Source organism: Aptenodytes forsteri, unplaced genomic scaffold (genome assembly GCF_000699145.1).
Source record: "Aptenodytes forsteri isolate BGI_AS27 unplaced genomic scaffold, ASM69914v1 Scaffold181, whole genome shotgun sequence".
Taxonomy (NCBI): domain Eukaryota; kingdom Metazoa; phylum Chordata; class Aves; order Sphenisciformes; family Spheniscidae; genus Aptenodytes; species Aptenodytes forsteri.
In genome coordinates this window covers 2,043,614-2,048,497 of record NW_008795702.1, presented here as the reverse complement: position 1 = coordinate 2,048,497, position 4,884 = coordinate 2,043,614, and the positions used below count along the sequence as shown (strand labels likewise).

The window sequence follows — 4,884 nt, the reverse complement described above, 5'->3', positions numbered from 1 at the left end:
GCAGAGAGCCGCGCAGTGGGGCGCCTGAGGAGAAGGAAGGGGTCGCCTTCCGCTCTCCTCTCCACCAGGCCCGTACGTCTGACTACGGGTTATCCGAGTCGAACCTGCCCCTTCGAGCGGAAGGCCTCCCCCCTCCGGCGGTCGGCGCCCGACCTGCCCCGCAGCAGCAGCCGGCGGGGTCCCCTCCGCCCCGGGCCGCGGCCTCACGGCAAAACACTTATTTACACCTGTTAGTGCAGGGGGACGTCCGCTAATCCTCCTTAACGCAAGACGACAGGTTAGCGCCACATGAGCATCCAAAGGTCCAGCTGTTGTATTTCATTCTGCCTGTGCCAGCCTCCCTCTCTGTAATTAACCCCTTTATTCCCCCGGGGTGGGGGGGGGGGGGGGTGCCCCTAATTTTTACGCTAACAAACAAAAATCCCACTGCTCCTCCCGCTACTTCTTTTAGGCTCTGCGTGACTCGGTACAGCTCCTGTGTCTGCAGACGTGTTTGTTATTCTCCATAGGGGAAACGTACGCCGTTGCACTGGTCGTGACACGCAGTGAAAGAGCTCTGCCAGGGTGAGCGAGGTAGAGACTACAAAAAAAAAAGAAAATCGGGTGTCTTTTGCAGGATTTCATTAAGTATTTTCCACACTGGGGCAAGCTTTGTCTCTCAAAGAGCAGGCAGCTGTTTGGATGCACGGTGAAAGCAGAAAGGAAAACACGGCTCCAAATTTCCTGTTACTTTTTCTGTTCAGAAGTATGTAAAGCGTTCTGCTAATCACAGGGTGGGGCTGCTGTATAAATAGGGTAGTGTAGATTGCCTGCCTGGGACCTAAACGATGGGAGGTGGGTTCTGGTGGCAGTGAGGGTTGAGAAAATGTTTAACTAAATTAGACCACAAATCAATGCTTTTTGTTTTAGTTTTCAGAAAATACTAGAAACTTATATGCTGATACCTGCCTGTGATGGCTTAAACTCGAGCCTTAGCTAACGTTTTAAGTTCTGCAGGATGTGGCCTAGACAGAGCATACGCAGTTAACAGCGGGTTAGCCATGTTGTTTACTCCATAGCTACGAAATGTATGTAAGTGTGCTGGCAAACTGGCAATCCAGATGTTTTTTTCAGAAATTTCAAGTTATTGGAATGGTTCCATTCTGTTCTGCCTGAGCTTCTTTGGCTTTCAGGTTTTGGAATACAGTAGCAATTAGCTTTTCTTTATATTCATTTTGGTTTATGAGGAGTAGAAATAGGGAGCTGTCTGTACAATTTTACAATTGTTTTTCTCCCATTATAACAGTGAAGTGCTAACAACAGTGTAAGCGAGTAAGGCAGCCTGAGAGTTGCTATTTCAATCAGTTTGGATTGCAAACAGGTTTTAAATAAGTGTTGTAATAGTACCAATCTTTACTTACATAGGAAATTTATTTTAAAGTATATATAACTCCTGGTCAATTATTTTTGTGGGATTTTTAACCAACAAGATTTAAAGACCTGCATAACCCAATTTGGCCATGCATAGAAACTATGCTTGTACAGGGAATAATTCCCATTAAATCCCTTTGACTAGTCTAGTAAATTGATTTTTACTTTAATTAGGTTTTTGCTTTTTTAGAGAAGAAAATATACTGTAATTGAAATAAGGGTATGAATACCTTGTGCAAGGAAATAAAAAAGATAGGTTGGAGGCTTCTTGTTTTATAACTCAGTTGCCCTTTTTGGCTGTTGAGTCATTATTTAACCTTGAACTATCATTTAGTACTTAGGTCTCAATTAGACAATCTACAAACTGTGCATACTATTTTTTTACGTCAGAGAGAGATTGTAAAGATTATTAATAGAAGTCTTTCACTTCCTGGCTTAAAATGCTATGGTATCCTGTAAAATTCTACTCATAATTCAGTATGACATACTTAAGAACAAAAAAAGTATGGGGAAGAACAGTAGTAAAGTTATAGTATACAATAAAAGTAAATTCATAACACATTGTGAATTCACACAATTTCCTAATAGTTTGTGAGACTTCACACCCAAATGTACCACTGTAAGTGAAACCTTCAGAATTATCAGATGTTTGATTCTCCATTATCAAACAATATAATCACGGAAATCTCTTTTTGGTTGTTCCATATTAGGTGGTGAAATTGGACTGGAGATCCAATCTTTTGAACATTGGCAGCATGAAAGAGATGGAGAGCGCTATTAGCAGTTTTAAGCCAGACCATCTGCTTTGACTCCAGGGTGTTTGATCTTTTTCTTGCTAGAAAAACGTTTTGAAAAAGTCTTCTGATTATTCCCCATTACACCAAATAAATTTTTGCATTATTCTCTCACTGAAAAAAAAAAAAAAGCCTTTGATTTAGTCTAAAGTTTTTGTGGTGGTTTTTTTCCTTTCCTTATGCAGTGGTACATCTACTTAAGAGTCTCAAGGAATTACAGAATAATTTATGTTGGAAGGGACCTTTAGAGGTTATCTAGTGCAAGCCCCTGCTCTAAGGAGGTCCAAGTCGATGAGGTTCCTCGGAAACTTCAGTTCAAAGGTATTTTTCACATTACAATCTCTGATTTCAAACTCAAGTTGTTTTCACATTACAATCTCTGATTTCAAACTGAATACTCAAGTTTTATTCAGCTCAATATGCCCACAAATGAAGGTTATTTTTAGAGAAGAATGTTACTTTTGTACCGTACGGAGAGCAACAAATTGTGTGACTATACTGAAATAAAAGCATCTCGCAGTAGAAAGTCATAAATCAAGAAATCCTAAACCGAAACTTACTTTATCCTTCAGTAACTGGGATGAGAAAGACAACTGGATGTAATTCCTGCACTTTCCCTTTAAAGTTGCAGTGCATATCGTCAAATGGGAAAGAAACTGACTGCAGCACTACTGCCAGAAGGCGCTAGTCCACCCTGACACTTGACAGGATAATACATGCGGCAATACCGCTTCATCTATAATTCAAGAGCTAACAACCGTTCCTTTCAAACCAGATTCAGAGGATGTTTAGTGACTAAGTACTAGCATCTTTCTCCTCAGCTTCAACTAACAGATTAGGCCTGTTTGAGAAAATTCAGAATTAATCTGTGTGAATGAGAAGTGAGGCTAGGCTCTTACGTACAGATCACCATACTTTTACTTTTTTTATAATTATATACAGTTCCTTGCAGTTTGCAAGTGAAAATCACCTCCTGGTTGATTTTTTTTTTTTCTTTTCTTTGGCTTTATTTTGTATAAAGACCAGCTGGGATGCCTGAGGGAAGAAAATCTAACTTGGAGCAAATGAATTTATAGGTTGTAGCTATAACAGAGGTTTCGGCATCGCCACCAAAGAGGGGCTGCGTAAGAAGTACAAAAATGTTATCTTATACAGAGGAAAAACACTGAGGTTTTGGAACGTATTGACTAAATATGCCAACAGGAAGAGATAAATGCATGAAAACACAATTTGGGTAATATAAATTGTAACAGAAATACAGGCTGTCTTGAAGTGATGCTACAAGACAAATTAAGGGAGTGCTCAAAGAGTCAAGGGTACCCTAAACAACAAAAAACCCACTCAGCTTCAAAGAAAAGTTACTACTCCAGCTAACTGTCTGCAGAACAAGATTACTTCACTGCTATAAGGACACTTTATTAGAATTACTTTTGTGATTAGCTGTTTAATTTCATGTGAGATCGTTAAATCGGTATTTACTGCATCAAGATGGTAGAGTCCTGTGATAAGTAATGAAGGTTTCGTGAACACCTTTGGAAGCCAGCCAAGATGGGAAGGGGAGGCCAAAAGGAGGCTGGTGAAGCTACTCCTAGAAGAGGGGAGTGAAGAGCCTAGATAGCAGAACGGGCAGCTTAGAGAAACTGTTAGCTGTCAGCGCCCTGATAAGAACGCTTTTCTGCTGTAGTACAAGCTCTAAGGTACGGTAAAGGGCCAGAGTAACAAAGATGAATTACTGTTTCTCAGGTTTTCAATGTGTAATGCAGAGTGAAGATATTCTAATGTTACCTCCCAGCAGTATTTATCTCATTTTTAAATTCAGAATCTACATTAAATAGCAGACACGTAGAGATGCTATTTCCATGGATGCTTCCATACCAACTTCTCCCTGCACCCGTTTCCTGACGCGCGGAGCCATGTGGAGCCCTTCTCTGTGTACAACCAAATGCATTTTGTCCCACTATGCCCAGCTTGCAGTCATTTTGGTGGACTTTCAGTTATTTTGTTGCACAGTCATTTGATGTTTAGAATTTCTCAGCAATTCTTCCAAACAGGGCATTCAGTCTCCCTTCATGTACTTCATGTTAAAGCTTGACACCGAAGTACGTACCTAGGGTTTTTTGCTTTTGCGAAAAAGCACGTAATTCAAAACCTGCTGGAAACCTTTGGATAATGAGTTAAATGTATCCTGAAAATTCAAGTTCAATTCATCTGTCGGATATATCTCAGGCAAAACTGGAGGATTTTGTCTTTCCTCTGTTTCCTATTAGCATTTAAATGTAGACAGTTACTTTCTTAAATCCAGCTGTTTGTTTTCAAGTGCATTAACCTAATTCTGATTGCTCCGAGTCTGTATGTAGTATTGCTAGTTTCGGAAAGAGGTGTTCAGCTTGAATTTAGCGGCAGGGAATAGTTAGTTTTCCTGGCGCATGACAAGATTCCCAGGAGCCGCTCGGCCGCTGCCAGGGCCCGGCCGGGGGAGCGGGCCTGGTAACCAGCGTTAGTTTCAAGTGAACGGGCTTCGACGTGTCCCGGCCGTGCAGCCACCAGTACGCGCTGCTTCACCCGGGAGTCCTGCGCGCCGAACAACTCCGTCGTTCTTTGCTGGCTTCTCCGGCAGTGCGGAGGCAGGGGCAGGCGGCCGGCGCTCGCCCCCCCCCCCCCCCCGCGCCCCGGCCCCGCC

At 42.1% G+C, this 4,884-nt stretch overlaps 1 long non-coding RNA gene across 1 annotated transcript; it reads left to right on the top strand.

Moving 5' to 3' along the window:
• The first annotated feature begins 212 nt into the window (after positions 1 to 212).
• Positions 213 to 2,315, top strand: LOC109279590. Its single transcript, XR_002086239.1, has 3 exons — positions 213 to 277; positions 510 to 745; positions 2,121 to 2,315. It is a non-coding gene; the product is annotated as an uncharacterized LOC109279590 (long non-coding RNA).
• The last annotated feature ends 2,569 nt before the right edge of the window (positions 2,316 to 4,884 follow it).